This window comes from Schistocerca piceifrons, chromosome 2 (genome assembly GCF_021461385.2).
Source record: "Schistocerca piceifrons isolate TAMUIC-IGC-003096 chromosome 2, iqSchPice1.1, whole genome shotgun sequence".
In the NCBI taxonomy this organism is placed as follows: Eukaryota; Metazoa; Arthropoda; class Insecta; order Orthoptera; family Acrididae; genus Schistocerca; species Schistocerca piceifrons.
In genome coordinates, this window is record NC_060139.1 from 309,861,296 (window position 1) to 309,880,202 (window position 18,907).

General features: G+C 44.5%; 1 protein-coding gene across 1 annotated transcript in view; it reads right to left on the reverse strand.

Annotated features, from left to right (window-relative positions):
* LOC124776405 (sialin) overlaps positions 1–18,569 on the reverse strand; it is a 385,302-nt gene extending 366,733 nt beyond the window's left edge. Inside the window, exon 1 of the mRNA XM_047251384.1 lies at positions 18,471–18,569. The gene's annotated coding sequence lies outside the window, so the exon portion shown is untranslated. The remainder of the gene's footprint in view (positions 1–18,470) is intronic.
* Between the last annotated feature and the right edge of the window lie 338 nt (positions 18,570–18,907).

An 18,907-nucleotide genomic window follows, 5' to 3' on the forward strand; every position in this document is an offset into this window, starting at 1 on the left:
ACTTCAATACTGTTTATGTCGTAGATAAGGATGCTATGACTCGTATTTTGCATATGAATTTTTATCTTTGTTTCTAGTCAAATGTATTTCTCCTAATTACTTTGCGCATCTTCAGTGCCTTCCAAAGAAGTGTTTTCAAACACCATCTTTGTTTACAAAGTGTGACAGTTTATACGTGGTGTATTAAGACTGAGACAGGAGCCAATAACCACTGGAGACAGTGCCACAGATTAGGTCAAAGTCGTAACACAAAACATGAACGTCGTATTAACGGGAACAAAGCCACCTAATGGGGGAGGTTTAAACCTTTGAATCGCGTTCTGGATATAAATAAAGTGACCGATAACAGTAAACTTGTTGTTTCATTCAAGAAACAGCCTCTTTTCGCAGATACATTAATTACTAAGATATCGTATCAACTTCATTTTTGCAAATAAAACTTCCGTCAGTAGTTTATGCTGCTAGTATGGTAATTCTGAAACACGAATTGAACGCCCTTTTACTCTTCAAAGTCCGAGTGTTAGATTCGGAGTAGATACAATATTTAGAATTTATCTGTTCTGAACATGAAAATGATTGACTCCTTACGCGGAAGTTCATGATTTCATAACCGAATAACGAAATGCGTCATGTCGGATAAGGAGTGAACAAGAGCGTTTCGTCGCGGCGATACTTGTATAAAACTGTCGCAGAGCAAATGTAGCTTTTCATTTTGTCTGTGTCGTTCACGTGTGTCGAAAACTGGTAAGTCTGAAGAATAAAACAAACCAAGAGAAACTAGTTACGCTACTTTTTTTTTTTTTTTACGGAGAATCCAGAAGGAACGCGATGAAAACAGTTGAGTTGAAGAGAAAAAAGTATTCCGACAGACAATGTCTCATGTACCCATTGCTACCAAATATCAGTAAGTTATTTTATAGTTTCTTCGTAATCCAGTCTTATTAAATGGGGTCACTTCTCTATTATCAAATTTTGTATCTTTAGGCCAATCCAAGATACCTAAATAAACGGGAAACTCGTCATTGGGAAGTAATAAAAAATTTTAACGCTGCAAACCAAGACTGTTCGTTTCTTCATCCCACACATACCGGTTGCTCTACCAACCCTGGAATGAAATGGAAAAAGTGTCCAAAAATGCAGTGAATACGTAAACAACTGTTAGTCAATGTAATGGTCCGTCTTGATCGCTTTTATATCTCTTCTTTGTTGTTGTTGTTGTTAGATACGCCTAAACGCGTTTCGACCACCGCGATCATCAAAATCTTTCAGATAAACAGAAGAAATGAGAATAAATATTTCTAGAATAATTCATTCTATAAGAATAGAATGAAGACATACAACATTGGTTGGTCCAAGTTACTCTTCTAGTGGACGCAAAAATTCATAATAATCTGTTTGCTGTAACTGGGGGCGTTTTGGGGCTGCCCTACGTTTGTCCGCCAGGTAGACACGTGAGCGCTGCTCAAAGTTTAGAGGGGAAGGTAAAGAGGATGGGACTGCGCATTCTTATTACGGGACGGCAAATGACTTGACCATTCATGTTTTGAGCCTTAAAGTTTTTCTTTCGGGACGGCAACTGCTACGATGGAGCGCGGAGACCTCAAGCACCGCCGCTATACGGGCAGTCCTGCCAGCGCCTGTGCGACACTCCGGCTGAACTCAGCCGAACGGTTGGCTTCCACGCGCGCGATACAGCGGTGGTAAGACGGCAATGCAATGCTGAAGGATGGCGCAAGAGTGTGGAATAATTTGGACAGGGATTTTTTTGTTACAGTCGGTTAAACTCAGGAGGGTCCCAGTGCCTATCCAGAGTGCTAGTTCACAAGCACAGCAGGAGACATCTTATTTTACACTGAAGAGCCAAAGACACTGGTGCTACGGCGTAAAGTCAAGAGCCGACACGCCAGTCGGGAACGAGAGAGCAGAGGGCTGTGAAGAAGTCAGCCCATCGCACGCTGACCGACCTCCATCCAGAACGACAACGCGACAGCAGAGGCCTCTATGCGGAGAGAACATAAACGCCGAGCCCGACTCGCCGCGGACATTTCTACGAAAAGCTTCAAAACCAGCAACCTGAATAGAAGCGTCAAAGCTCATTACTTCGCTCGTACATTCTATGTAGCTCAAACTTGGAATTGTTATACTGAAGAAACTCGATTATTTTGTCTGTCGCCCTTTGCTTGCGACACATTTATGTAATTCTCAAAGTTCGGTATTGTCATTTCCTTTTCGTATTAAAACTCATTAATACCATTTGCTTGAATTGTTTGTCTAGCGATCCGAGACATCCCTTATTAGACGACTCGGCAGGATTCAACAACTGGCACACCTACCTAATACACTACTGGCCATTAAAATTGCTACACCACGCGAAATTTAAGCGACAGGAAGAAGATGCTGCGATATGCAAATGATTAGCTTTCCAGAGCATTCACACAAGGTAGGCGCCGGTGGCGACACCTACAACGTGCTGACATGAGGAAAGTTTCCAACCGATTTCTCATACACAAACAGCAGTTGACCGCCGTTGCCTGGTGAAACGTTGTTGTGATGCCTCGTGTAAGGAGGAGAAATGCGTACCATCACGTTTCCGACTTTGATAAAAGTCGGATTGTAGCCCATCGCGATTGCTGTCTATCGTATCGCGACATTGCTGCTCGCGTTGGTCGACACCCAATGACTGTTAGCAGAATATGGAATCGGTGGGTTCAGGAGGGTAATACGGAACGCCGTGCTGGATCCCGACGGCCTCGTATCACTAGCAGTCGGGATGACAGGCATCTTATCCGCATGGCTGTAACGACCCCTGAGTCAACAATGGGGACGTTTGCAAGACAACAACCATCTGCACGAACAATTCTACGACGTTTGCAGCAGCATGGATTATCAGCTCGTAGACCATGGCTGCTGTTACCCTTGACGCTGCATGACAGACAGGAGCGCCTGCGATGGTGTACTCAACGACGAACCTGGGTGCACGAATGGTAAAACGTCATTTTTTCTGATTAATCCAGGTTCTGTTTACAGCATCATGATGGTCGCATCCGTGTTTGGCAACATCGCGGTTAACGCAGATTGGAAGCGTGTATTCCTCATCGCCATACTGGCGTATCACCCGCCGTGATGGTATGGGGTGCCATTGGTTACACGTCTCGGTCATCTCTTGTTCGCATTGACGGCACTTTGAACAGTGGACGTTACATTTCACATGTGTTACGACCCGTGGCTCTACCCTTCATTCGATCCCTGCGAAACCCTACATTTCATCAGGATAATGCTCGAGCGCATGTTGCAGGTCCTGTACGGGCCTTTCCGGATACAGAAAATGTTCGACTGCTGCCCTGGCCAGCAGATTCTACAGATCTCTCACCAACTGAAAACGTCTGGTCAATGGTGGCCGAGCAACTGGCTCGTCACAATACGCCGGTCACTACTCTTGATGAACTGTGGTATTGTGTTGAAGCTGCATGGGCAGCTATACCTGTACACGCCATCCGAGCTCTGTTGGACTCAATGCCCAGGCGTATCAAGGCCGTTATTACGGCAAGAGGTGGTTGCTGTGGGTACTGATTTCTCAGGATCGATGCACCCAAATTGCGTGAAAATGTAATCACATGTCAGTCCTAGTACAATATATTTGTCCAATGAATACCCGTTTATCATCTGCATTTCTTCTTGGTGTAGCAATTTTAATGGCCAGTAGTGTATTTAGCTCAAACTTTGAATTGTTATACTGAAGAAACGCAATTATTTTGTCTGCCGCTCTTTGCTTGCGACAAATCTATGTAATTCTCAAAGTTAAGTATTGTCATTTCCTTTTCGTAGTAAAACTCATTAATACGTTTTGCTTGAATTGTTTGTCTAGCGATGTGAGACTAGGCAGGGTTCAACAACTGGCACACCTGTCTAATAGCGTGTTGGGTCCCCGCGAGCACGCAGAAGTGATGTAACACGACATGGCATGTACTCGACTAATGTCTGGAGTAGTGCTGGAGGGAACTGACGTCATGAATCCTGCAGGGCCGTTCATAAACCTGTAAGAGTACGTGCGGGTGAAGATCTCTTTTGAACAGCACGTTGCTAGGCATCCCAGATATGCTCAATAATGTTCATGTCTGAGGAGTTTTGTGGCCAGTGGTAGTGTTTAAACTCAGAATGTGTTCCTGGAGCCACTCTGTAGCAATTCTGGACGTGTAGGGTGTGCATAGTCCTGCTGGAGTTGCCCAAGTTCGTTGGAGTGCACAGTGGACATGAATGGATGCAGGTGACACCTGTCACAGTCGTGTCTCGAAATACCAGGGCTCCCATATCACTCCAGCCGCACTCCCCCCCCCCCCCCCTACCCCTCCACGTCATTACAGAGCCTCCACCAGCTTGAACAGTCCTCTGCTGACATGAAGGGTCCATGGATTCATGAGGTTGTCTCCATGCCCTTACACCTCCATCTGCTCGAATACAATTTGAAACGAGACTCGTCCGACCAGGCAACATGTTTCCAGTCATCTAAAGTCCAGTGTAGGTGTTCACAGGACCAGGCGTGGTGTAAAGCTTTCGGTCGTGCAGTCGTCAAGGGTACACCAGTGGGCCTTCAGCTCCGAAAGTCCATATTGATTATGTTTCGTTGAACGATTCTCACGCTGATACTTGTTGATGGCCCAGTATTGAAATCTGCAGCAGTTTACGGAAGGGTTGCACTTCTTTCATTTTGAACGATTCTCTTCGGTAGTCGTTGGTCCTTTTCTTGCAGGATCTTTTTCCGGCCGCAGCGATGTTGTAGATTTGATGTTTTACCCGACTCCTGATATTCACGGTACACTCATCAAATGATTGTACAGGAAAATCTCCACTTCATCGGAGATGCTGTGTCCCATCGCTGGTGCGCCGACCACAACACCATTTTCAGTCTCATAAATTTTGATAACCTGCCACTGTAGCAGCAGTAACCGATCTAACAACAGCGCTAGGCACTTGTCTTATACAGGCGTTGCCGACCGCAGAACCGTATTCAGCCTGGTTACATATATCTGTATTTGAATACGCATGCTTATACCAGTTCCTTTGGCGCTTCAGCGTATTCTTCCTCTTTTGGGGTGGTGTGGGTAACGGTTCGAATAATCACTCATGTAAAAGTTAATGCTGGAGGTAGCCGCGAACTTATCAATGCTTAAGGAAGGTATCCTTTTCTTAACATTCAAATTGTCTGTTTTTCCCTCTGTTCTTTTTTTGTACTCAGTTGTCAATTTATAAACTTTAATGTAGTCTCATCTGTTTAGTGGCCGACATTCGGAGATTAACTGTCCTGCGACTTCCGCAGTTGGCGATCCTGTATTTTTCTGCACTAATTCATTTTTGTTGCACTGTCAAATCATTACTTTCATTAAATATCTTACCGAATAAACTATGTCTTGCCTGATCGGTGAACTTCATTTGATAATTGGAAGGGGAAACTTTTTACATTGATTGAAACGGGTTCTTTCACCACAAGCTAACGATTACATTCACGATTAACTCTAGAAGGATGACAGGTATCTCCTTTACGCTCGCAGTTGTTTCACAAAGATGGTTGATAGTTGCATGGCGGCTCCCTGCAGCACTTGATCTGGCGTGCCAGGGTAAATAACAGGTACCTTGTCAGCGCAAGAAGCACTCGTAGAACCGATGATTAGCTAGTAAGACACCGGCTTCTTTCACGGTATCGTCTAAAATATGTCCACTCACAAACCAGGCTGCAGATCATAGTGGGGCGGCCGCTGTGACCGAGCGGTTCTAGGTGCTTCAGTCTGGAACCGCACTGCTGCTGCTGCGGTCGGAGGTTCGAATCCTCCCTCGGGCATGGATGTGTGTGATGTCCTTAAGTTAGTTAGGTTTAAGTAGTTCTAAGTCTAGGGGACTGATGGCGTCAGATGTTAAGTCCCATAGTGCTCAGAGCCATTTGAAACATTTTTAGATCATAGTGCTGCCGGAATAAGTCGTTATACTTCTTTGTGCTCTTCTTCTTACGCGTTTGTACGCCCTTAATTTTGAAGTTCAGGGAAATTCTCGGACGCATTTAAATCGTGGTAAGCGCCTGTTGTACGCTGAAGGAAGAAAGATTGAATTTTAACGTTCTGTCGATGACGATGTTGCTAGAGACGAAGATAATCTTGCAGACATGCAATCGACTGATTCCACATTCCGATTGGTAGAAACGTTTTAATCTCTGTAACTTACTCGTTGGCTCAGCATTCTTATTCCACACTAGTTGCTCAGCGCGGCTATCCACGGATATCAGTATGCTTGTTACGATGAGTGATGGTAAGTAAGTAAGCTGTTTTAAGTGCAATAACGTCAGCTGCTCTCTAGTCTCTGCTTATTCGGGTAAGTGTAGCACGATGCATAGATGCCCCCTACCCCCCGCCCCCAGTGCGACTACCCCAACAGACTACGGCGTGTCACGCATACATTGTTGCTACTGGGCGGTGCACGCGGAGGGGCGTGGGTAGGGGCGCACATCTGTGCTCCGTGCTACTGAAGCAGCTATACATTATACAATGTGTGCGTTGTGCAACAAATTTAATAAATATTTTACCCGGTTTATGTTCACTGGTGGAAAAAATGTGTTCCATCCTCGACCTGACACTTAAGTGTCAACTTTTCTTTCCTTTCTACTTTCTAAAGTAGCCTGTGTTCGTCCTCAGAGATCAAGCTATCTCCACACAAAATTTCATCGGAACTGATTTAGCGCTGTAGTCGTACAAACGTAACCGTTACTTTCGCTCGTGTTATAGTACGGACGCATGGATTAAACGCGTCGACGATTGAGTAAGCATTGTATTCAGTACGTTGAATAGCGTTATATAGAACGTAGCAACCAATAAAAGCATTTCGCGAGTATGATATAGTTTGAAATAGATTTTTCAAAGAATAAATATAATTTCCATAATTCGCGCAGTATTCTACAGGTCCATAAAAATCTTGTACCACACATTTTCTAAAGTAGCCTATGTTCTGCTTCGGCGTTCAAGCTATTTCCATACCAAATTAGACCAGATCGGTTCAGCGGTTTAGGTGTGTAAAGGAAGTAGACAAAAATAGTTTCGCATTTACCAAACTTAAAATTAATATATCTTCTTTTCTTAGTCCGATTTTGATTAAATGAAACCTATACATTGCTCCAAGCTACGCCAAAATCGGCAGTCAAAACTCCATGAAAATTCGTCGTGCTGTTTTGGAGATTAGTGTGTTCAGACAAACTGACAGGCATCGCAGTTTTACAGTTTCATTTTCGGTATAGATGAGCGCTGTGCGACTGCTAACGGGGTGCCATGTCTTTATGAAACTATCCGACGGTGTAACCAAGTAACTTACTTTTGCGATCCCTGTCCTGATGACCAGTACAAGAAGACGTTTCTGCCGGGGCTGGATACCAAATGCGCAAAAACGTGAAAGAAATTTCGAAAAAATTAACTTTTATTACCGCAAAAAATAATTTTTCATTACCTTAAAGGATAAATTTTCAATATCGCAAAATTAATGTAAGATACTAAGTAAGTTTAGCAGCTCTGCATTAGTTTCATCCCATTATGCATATATAACTATTGCTGCTTGTAGATGGTGTTAGATCGAAGATTGTGTGTCGACTCCATGGCCGCAGGCTATAGCTATTGAGATAGGGCTACACGAGGTGGAAGTCTGCATGTTGTATCCGCTGGTGTGTTAGGCTTCTATATGTACGCACTTGCAAGTTACTACTTTACGCAGGTAGTTGGAACGAGGCCTCGACAGTGATATCGAAGCGTATTTATCTATTTATTGTCAGCTAAAGCGTTTAAAGAATGGACTTCATAAAAACTATTACGAATCGTGGAGTGTATTGTATTATTAAGGACAATTTTAAATATGGAAAGCAGCGTAAAATAAGGACAGGTGACATTTCGTGGAGGTGTACGGAGTAGAATTGTGTGGCAACTATACAGACTAATGCGGAAACGTGTGAAATAGTGCATTTAAGAGACACCCGTGATCGTGAAAGCAAAAGTGCTAGGATTATTGAATCACATGTTATGCGGAATAATTGGAAAAGAAAAGCGTGTGAAGAACTAACTTCGCAACCTAGTAAAATAATACGAACAGAATTATGTCGGTCAGCTACCTGCGAAACACGGAAAAAGGAGAAAGCTAATTTTGGTTTATCATCATCACAGAGCCCTCAGGAAACAGATGGTCACTCACTCTCGTAGCGCGTAGGAGGTATTAAAGCAGTTAAACAATTTAGGTATTTCAACTAAGCGAGACGAGAAGTTCTGCTTCGTAGACCTGTAAAATACTACATTATTTTTCACTTGTGAACAAAATCTGCGATTTCGATGTAGTTATACGCGTACTTTATCGGCAGATGTCTCACCAAAACACTTTCATCAACTTAACACGTTACATACACATGCTACTCATCTGTGCTTTAACACAGTGCGTTATAATAGAAAAATAAATAGAAGTTACCGTGAAAATGACAGTGTAGCTGCTGAATTATGGAAAAAATATCAACTTGGTGATTTATTTTTAGTGGAGTACGTAAAAGGAACGCACATCGGTTCCAGCCTATCCCACTGTAGAACAAGTGCTTCACCGGAGCAAGCAGTGCGCGGCATTAGCCGAGCGGTCTAGGGCGCTCCAGTCATAGGCTGTGCGGCTGGTCCCGGTGGAGGTTCGAGTCCTCCCTCGGGCATGGGTGTGTGTGTTTGTACTTTGGATAATTTAGGTTGAGTAGTGCGTAAGCTTAGGGACTGATGACCTTAGCAGTTAAGTCCGATAAGATTTCACACACTTTTTTTTGGGGGGGGGGGGGAGGGGGGGGGGGGGGGGCAAGCAGTGTGCTGCGCTGTCGGTTTTAAAGATAAGTTGTACATTTTATATTTGTGATAGTAATTTATAATATTTTGCATACGTGCTATTTTGGGGTAGTGAAAATAAGAAGTCTTGCCGGTAATGCTAGGCTGTGTGGTGGAAGTGCAATCCGACGGTACGCCCTGTACGTCCACCTACTCCCACGCACGCTGCAACTTTGGAACAGTTTCGCACATATTGAGGCGCCACGGCGTCGTACACAAACCAGCTCTGCTGCAGTCGATTTCCGCGACAGCTCGACGACCTTGATGGAGGAGGCGGGCCCCCAGTAGGTAATAGCGGTTTAATTCATGTCTCTTTATCTCGCTCTCGAGGTTGCACTGGACGCGAACGATAAGATCTTGCAGTATTTACACTGGGTAAATCGTTAAGGCGTCAGCTAACTCTTTCCTATGGCGTTATCTGTAGAAGAGAGCTCATGAACGTGATGCATGACTTACAATGGACGTAGAAATAATATTGACAAATCAGACATAAAAACAATCTGTAAAAACCCGTAGTATCACACGAGAATGACTATGGGGAGGGACAGGAGTGGGGGAGGAGGGGGGGGGGAAGTGGAAGTCAATGACCACATCACTGTTTCCAACAACTTAGTCAATTTTTAAAATAAACCTTCTCGCTTTTTAATACTTTCTTATTAGTTTATTAAAAGTAAATTCTATAATATTAAATGTTATATAAATATAATTGCGCTCTCTCTGAAGAGTACGTTTGTTCGATTGGTATAATCTACTAGACAGCTTGCACTACTTGCCGAAAGATAATTTGCACTTCCTTGTTTTACGTTTCGTATTTCTCGTGTTGTAAAGATTCTTCTACTGAACAGTTCAGGTAAGCATGGCCTTAGGATTTTACTAACAGGTGAGAATGATGAAATAAGTTTTATCTCACGCGGACAACTACTGTAAATTTGTGTCGTACTAGTTGTAATGGCACTTTAATAAGCCGACGACCTTACTGACTGGATATGGTACTTTCCCATTTGGCTTATAACATGTTCATGGATATCGAAGTTTTTAATTGTGTGTACAACAGACAGAACAACGAGGGAATATGGACAACGGAGGAAATGTACGTTTTAAGACAGCTAAAGCAGGGATTTTACGTCCGTCAGTTTCGTGAACAGTGTGATTTGCGAGCCAGATACAACCGACAAGTGTCGCTGGAGCGCGCTGCGATCGCGTATACAACATTAAGGCACACGTACCACAGGCACATGTCGCATCTTTTCTGATGGGGGCCAGTAGCACGTTGCAATCGGTACGCTCCACGTTGACGTTCGAAGGAAGGCACAATCCGTGTGCTAACGACTTAAGGAATCACGATTAGAGTGTAACGTTCCGTCGACAAAGAGATTATGATTATCAGAGACGGAGCACAAGCTCGGAGTGGAGGAAACACGGGGCAATGAATCTGCTATACAACGTGCTTTTGCACGAGAACCAGCTCTGAGCACTATGGGACTTAACATCTGAGGTCATCAGTCCCCTAGAACTTAGAACTACTTAAACCTAACTAACCTAAGGACATCACACACATCCATGCCCGAGGCAGCATTCGAAACTGCGACCGTAGCGGTCATGCGGTTCCAGACTGTAGCGCGTAGAACCACTCGGCCACAGCGGCCGGCTGCACTTTCTCAATTCATCGATCAACTGAAGTATTTATTTTGTTATCCATAGTTTCTTTTCAGTTATCTTCTTTGTACCTATGTTTTCCTTCCCAACTTCTGTGATAGCCCTTTTTCGAGAAGCCCATTCCTCTTGAACTATACTTCCTACTGAGCTATTCCTTATTGCTGTATCTATAGCCTTAGAGAACTTCAACCGTATCTCGTCATTCCTTAGTACTTCCGTATCCCACTTCTTCGTCTATTGATTCTTCCTGACTAATGTCTTAAACTTCAGCTTGTTCATCACTACTATATTGTGATCTGAGTCTATATCTGCTCCTCGGTACGCCTTACAATCCAGTACCTGATTTCGGAATCTCTGTCTGACCATGATGCAACCTACCTGAAATCTTCTCATATCCTCCGGCCTTTTACAAGTATACCTCCTCCTCTTGTGATTCTTGAACAGAGTATTCGCTATTACTAGCTGAAACTTGTTACAGAACACAATTGGTCTTTCTCCTCTCTCATACCTTGTCACAAGCCCATATTTTCCTGTAACCTTTTCTTCGACTCTTTCCCCTACAACTGCATTCCAGCCCCAATGACTAAGATTTTCATCCCCCTTTACATGCTGTATTACCCCTTCAATAGCCTCATACACTTTCTCTATCTCTTCATGTTCAGCTTGCGACGTCGGCATGTATACCTGAGCTATCGTTGTCGGTTTTGGTTTGCTGTCGATTCTGATAAGAACCACCCGGTCACTGAACTGTTCACAGTAACACATTTTCTCTGCCCTACCTTCCTACTCATAACGAATCCTACTCCCGTAATACCAGTTCTGCTGCTGTTGATATTACCCTACACTTATCTGACCAGAAATCCTTGTCTTCCTTCCACTTCACTTCACTGACCCCTACTATATCTAGATTGAGCCTTTGCATTTCCCTTTTCAGATTTTCTAGTTTCCCTACCACGTTCAAGCTTCTGACATTCCACGCCCCGACTCGTAGAACGTTATCCTTTCGTTGATTATTCAATCTTTTTCTCATGGTAACCTCCCCCTTGGCAGTCCCCTCCCGGAGATCCGAATGGGGGACTATTTCGGAATCTTTTGCCAATGGAGAGATCATCATGACACTTCTTCAAATACAGGCCACATGTCCTGTGGAAACAAGTTAAGTGTCTTTAATTTAGTGGTTTCTATTGCCTTCTGCATCCTCATGCCGTTGATCATTGCTGATTCTTCCGCCTTTAGAGGTAGTTTCCCACCCCTAGGACAAGTGAGTGCCCTGAACCTCTCTCCGCTCCTCCGCCCTCTCTGACATGGCCGTTGGCAGAATGAGGGTGACTTCTTATGCTGACGTCTTCGGCCGCCAATGCTGAGATTCGAACCCGGGACCGAAGACGTTTTGATTATGAATCAAAGACGCTACCCCAGAGAACGGCTGCAAGGTTTTAATGTATCACTTCTTTAATACCAATGCTATTCGCAATACATTTTGAAGACAGTATCCACATACGAAAATACCTGCAAAATTATAATATTGTGCGACGCGTTCTCCACATGGGAGACCGATTCTTTAAAGTAAGTATGATATATTTGACGTATTAGGGATTTTTTTTTCCATTTTGCCTACTTCTCTACGTGCTAGGAAGGGAACGTATATATCGCTTATTGCAATTATTACAATACAAACAAAGATTCAAGTCTGTCGTGATTTTTTTATTTTACCATGCGTAGTTAGTATTCCATGAGGCTTCGGTCTTTCAGCCGTATAATGTCGAATAATGTCGACGTCTTGCCACGATATTTTGGCTAACAACCACCCGGCCATCTTCAGTTCACTAGAAGATGGTTGAATGTTCGCAGCAAAATGTCGACGTTTCCTGCTGCAATACTGAAATCTCATGGAATATAAGTGAGTTATTAGTGTATGTATGTACGAGTATGTATGTATGTATGTATGTATGTATGTTCAACATCTTCTCTTAAGCCACTGGACTGATTTCAACCAAACTTGGTACACATGTTACTTACTATCTAGAAAGAAATACTTTGGGGTGATAACGTGGAGAAGGGGAGAGAAAGGGAAGAAGAGGAAATGGGTAGAGAAGTGGGAGAGAAGGAGTTGGACAAAGAGACGGGGGTGGAGCAGTTGGACAGAGGGAGAGGTGGAGACGTACAGAGCGAGGGGCAGGAGAAGACAGAGAATGGAGGACAGAACAGGTGGACAGAGAAATGGAGAAGGAGAATATGGAAAAAGAGGGAGAGGTGGGAGGGGGAGGGTTTTTATTAAACGTATGGTGATTTTATACAATATACATACGATATAAGACAAGTCATTTTATACAATACACATATGATATAAGACAAGATTAAACCTTAAAGTCCGTGTTTTTCAACCAATTAAGCTGGGTGTGGGAGTGAACGAGTCGTCGGGAATTGCAGGGTATGAATGAAGTGGACAGCGTTGGACTAGACGTTCAATTGTCTGCTCTTCTTCATTACATTCACATATTGGTGAACTGATCCAGCCCCATTTGTACCTGAAGTAGTTACAACAACCATGTCCAGTCCTTAACCTGTTGAGGCGGCACCAGAGGGGGAGGTGAAGAGATGGACAGAGAGAGGACGAAATAGGAGAGGCGGTAACAGATGTTCCGAAGGTCGAAAACCGCATAACTGCCTCGTTTAGTGTGTGTGAAACAGCGCATCCGGCTGCGAAGCCAGACCGCACAGCCGGCACCCCACGTTCCAGATTCCCCTCACGCAGACGGTGGGCTAGCCACTCCCTCCTGGCTGCTGGCCACGGCAGCCTCCAGCGGTCCAGTGGCACCACACCTACACTGGCGCCAGTGTCTGGCGTGGCTCAACCAAGCGCGCTTGGCGACGTTTCATTGCAGCTACTACTACCGTCACTCTGATTTGGTCATCACTTCGCAGTAGGAAAACACCTGCTCCCTGCTAACTGCCGTGCGTCGCGATTGGCGGCGGGAGTGGCGTGATTATCACTTTCCTGTTCCATTGCAGACGGCTAGCGGAAACAACTGCAGCTTGCAAACATCCACACAAACTTTAATTTCACGGTAAGCATGCGAAATATTTTTAGAGGGAGTAACGTTTTTCCTTGCTCGTCTTCGAATGAACCCTCTGAATTTCAAGGTATGTCCTTCTGTGAGGCACGTCTTCCCAGCAGCATCTCACGCTGAGCTTTTCGAGAATTGCCGTGATGCTCTGAGTGGTGGCTAAAGAAGTCGCCAGCGAACCACGCAGCTCTCTGAATTACTCCATACCTTTCGTGAATCACACGTGATAAAGGTTGCACACTAGTGAACAACAATTAGAGGCTGGTCGCACGAACGAGGATTTCATCAGTAATCTTTTTACCCACATCCGCAGCCGACGACGCTCTATACTGGCGAGGCACGCCGGTTCGAATCATGATGGTGGCTGAAATTTTAATCGCCGGTATTTGGCTGGCAAGGGTAGGAGAGGTGGTGACGTAATGTACTGATCACAGTCTTTGCGTCAGTGTCCTGGTTCAAATTCCAAACCTCTCTGCAGTGTCTCATCAAGCTAGATCATATGACACTGTCGAACGTGATCCGTCTGCCGGACGTGGGTTAAACTCGACGGCTCCCTTGCTACTATTCTAGAGTAACAGGCTATGTGCTGCCACCCTCTCCCTTCCCTCATGTCGTCATACGACACAAACATAACACTACATTATACACGCATCCATCAGACTCACCTACACATCCCAAAATACACATACAGCACAACTACCGCATATCCGCGCGGAAACAGGAGCCAATATGTGCGGAGGAAGAACCCTCCGACGGGCAGTTGAACCCACCCTGTTCAGGACTGAGCCCCGAACCTTTGAATCCAGCCAACAATGTCATGCGACATTTGCATATTTTTAGTGATGTTGTTCATTGGAGAGTTATGTTACTTAGGGAATTTTTATGATTGCGGTGTGGCGTCCTGTAAACTGATCCCAGACAAAACTGCGGCCAGGAGAGGGCGAGGTGTTTCAGCTGATGAAGATGACCACAGAAGCTCGAACAAAAACTACAATGCCAAAATTTTACAACCGGAAGTCAAAATTTTACAATCGGAAGCATATATATATATATATATATATATATATATATATATATATACACTTCCGATTGTAAAATTTTACCCCCCCCTCTTTCACTCTGCCATCTTCTCCTCCATTCTCTCTTCGTTCATATATATATATATATATATATATATATATATATATATATATATACTTCCGATTGTAAAATTTTGACTTCCGGTTGTAAAATTTTGGCATTGTAGTTTTTGTGACTGCGTCCGACAGAAAACTATGCCTGCACCCTATATATATATATATATATATATATATATATATATATATATAGTTTTCTGTCGGACGCAGTCACAAAATTTTTACCAGTCAGCAAATCTTCTGAAACCACAGCATATAAACGTATCTACAAGCCCGGAATTTAAACCTAGTATGTCCTTCACTTGCAAAGCATACTTCCCAATAGCCGGCCGGAGTGGCCGCGCGGTTCTAGGCGCTACAGTCTGGAGCCGAGCGGCCGCTACGGTCGCAGGTTCCAATCTTGCCTCGGGTATGGATGTCTGTGATGTCCTTAGGTTAGTTAGGTTTAATTAGTTCTAAGTTCTAGGGGACTGATGACCTCAGAAGTTAAGTCGCATAGTGCTCAGAGCCATTTGAACCATACTTCACAATAAATATAAAATAAAATACTTTCCATCCCCGTGGTACAGTATATTATACATATAATGTACATAATATGCGTTGCCACAACTAAAACGTCAGGGGTAGGCACATATATAGCTAGTATATGCTGTATGTAGCTTTTCTTCCCACTCTTAGCGTTACATGCACACGTCCTCCATTTATGACTTCAAAGTATGACACAACTTTTCACTATAATTATAATTTTTCATATTATTGTCGTTACTGCCAAGTGGAAGATACATGATCACTAGCGAACCCGACGATGCTTGTCAGTTGCTAAATGTGTATGTGAATTGGATATACATACTAAATTCCTAGCCCCCCCCCTCTTTCACTCTGCCATCTTCTCCTCCATTCTCTCTTCGTTCATCCCCTCCTCTTCTCCCTTCTGCCTGTGCATAGCTAGCTCCCCCTCTCTCTGTCCATACACTCCCCCCTTTCACCTGCACCCTATGTGCTATGTATCTCCCCCCCCCCCCCCACTTTCGTCTCACTATCGTCTTACCGCTCTATCTGACCTCGAACCTTGTTTATTATTATTGCAAACGAAATCTTGATTGGGAATTGAAATCGTTGAAAACGAATAGGTAAGTCGTTTGGCATCATTGGTATACGGGGACATCAGAGACACCTCTTCTGCTGCTGGATCTGTGAGAATAGCAGCTTCAACTAGTGTTCAGCAGGATTTGGCTATGTGAATTGATAGGCTTACATACGAGTAGTTTCGGACTATTCAGATTCTGTAGCAGTATTCTAATCATAAACCGATAAGCCATAAATACAACTTTCCTGTTTCGTATTAAAACCGACTACAAGGAAGAAAACACAAGAGCAGTTTGTTCTGATATAGTTATTGTTTAAAAATAGGGGCTGACCCGAAAGTCCGTTAACATCTGAAAATTCAACACTTCATGGAATAACATAGGTAGAGAGGTAAAAGCTGACGTACTTGAAATGATATGGGGCTTTGCTGAAACCAAAGAAAAGTGCATTAATGACCAACAGATGGCGTTACGGTACAAAAGCAATAATTAGCATAACAACTGATTTTTAGAAAAGAATGTGTTCCTTAGAACGACTGCTAAACATATCGGCCTTCATTTATCAACAATGGCTCTAGTTGGTGGACAATGTGCGAGCAGCACTGTACAGCATATCAGTAGATATGGTGAGAAATTGCTGTCAGATTACGTCTTTCAGCATCTCTAATGACGTCGGACGATCGCAGTAGACTTGCAATTTCAGATAACCACTCAATCAATAAGGACACGGATTGATGTCTGGGGACCTGGAAGGCCAAACGTAACAGAATTGACGGTTCAGCACGCGGTCCTCACCAAACGATGGGCGCAAGAGATCTTTCACACGTGCACCAGTGAGGGGTAGAGAGCCATCCTGGATGAAAGTCGTACCTTCCAGCAGGCTAGGAATGATGCTGTTCTGCAACATGTCGGCGTACCTCTCTCCCGCCAAGATTTCCATGCGGCGTCACGGGCGTGTAGCTGTCCGACGCCATTGTCGCTCGTTTTTGGTTTCAATAAAACTCCATGTCATTTCAGGCATGCGTGTCAATTTCTACGTCTCTACCTACATTATTCTATGAATTGGTGTGTTTTAAAATGTTAATGGACTTTTCAGTCACTGTGTACATATGAGAAAAATCTGTATGGGAGTAACAATTTCTCTAATGGTTTAAATGCGCTAGTATCGTAGTTACGACTGTCTGCGAGAAACAAACCAAAACCACACATATTCACAGCAGAGCACAGTACAGAATTTTCTTTCTCGCAGTCGGTTTTAACAGAAAACCTGTAGATTGCTATTTACAACATTGTATACCTTATGCCCACATGAGTGTATATTGGAGTATCGAGTGAAAACTTGAAGCAAGCCGGTCAATCACTTTCCGAGATTTTTGGTAACCTCGTTAAACAACAAATTTGTACATAGCAGTACAGATTATGATATTGTATGTTAAGTAAGATATATTTTAAAACGACAGAGTACGAATCATTAAACAACATATGTAATCAGAATGAGATTTTCACTCCGCAGCGGAGTGTGCGCTGATATGAAACTTCCTGGCAGATTAAAACTGTGCAGAACCGAGACTCGAACTCAGGACCTTTGCCTTTTGCGGGCAAGTGCTCTACCATCTGAGCTACCCAAGCGTGCACTCACGTCCCGTCCTCACAGCTTTACTTCCACCAGTACTTCGTCTCCCACTTTCCAAACATTACAGAAGCTCTCCTGCGAAACTTGCAGAACTAGCACTCATGGCAGAAAGGATATTGAGGAGACATGGCTGAGCCACAGCCTGGGGGATGTTTCCAGAATGAGATTTTCACTCTGCAGCGGAGAGGGCGCTGATATTAAACTTCCTGGCAGATTAAAACTGGGTGCTGGACCGAGTACCTCAGATGGTAGAGCACTTGCCCGCGAAAGGCAAAGGTTCCGAGTTCAAGTCTCGTAGGGACCATGAAGATAAAATGCGAGAGAGCTCGTACAGAGGCTTTTAGACAGTCGTTTTCAAAAAATGGTTCAAATGACTCTGAGCACTATGGGACTCAACTTCTGAGTCATCAGTCCCCTAGACTTAGAACGACTTAAACATAACTAACCTAAGGACATCACACACATCCATACCCGAGGCAGGATTCGAACCTGCGACCGTAGCGGTCTCGCGGTTCCAGACTGTAGCGCCTAGAACCGCACGGCCACACCGGCCGGCCAGTCGTTTTCCCCTCGCACTATTTGCGATTGGAATATGTGGCTTGCGGAGTTTGTATACAGATGTAGATTTTACTGAGGAAATAACTGAATGGAGAACAGATTGCAGCTTTCAATTGGTCCGTGGCGCGCGCTAGTGTAGCCGTGTAGAGACGTCCGCGGGTCGGTCTGACACATAATTTCAACTCGTGCCGTATAATGACCAAAACGTATACTCCGAAGAAACTGTTGTACCGTCGTAAAGCCGTATAAATGATTCCATTGAGTTCAGAGGTTTCTCAGCCTGTAGCCGCGTCATGTCTGAAACGAGAACTGAAGCGTCAGAAGACTCTACACGTGGTCCTCCGAAACAGGCGGACAGCCGCTATACACTCGCTTTTCAGTAGCGAAGAAATTTTCGTCGTTCACTAAACGAGACGGGACAAAGTTACGGCACCCGCGGGTGCTGCTCGCGACTGTCCCGCGCTTACCTGTGGTGGGCTGTGGGGGCGGGCTGCCGTCGCTGTGTGTCCGGAGCTGTGGCGCGCTCCGCAGCTGTTCCGTTCGCGGCGCGCTGCTATAGTGTACTGTGTGGCGTGCCAGCTGGCCGCGGCAAACACGCCGCGTCTACCCCTCCCGCCACGCCGGTGGCGCCGCCACGCGGCCGGCGCACGCACCTCGGCGTTCGCGCCCAAAACAAACACGCGTGGCGGATTAATGGCCGTAGCCCCGGGTCTTAATTTAGGGCGCGGGCTGCCCAGCCCTGAACTTTCACAGCGTTGCACAAGTCCTGCCGGGGCGGCATTTAATCTGTGACAAGTTTTAAAAGGTCTGCCTCACTGGCAGGCATTTCACAGATCAGTACCGCGCGGATATTTTCATCGCCACTTGCTGTCAAAAGATTTGACGTGCAGAAACCTGTTTGTTT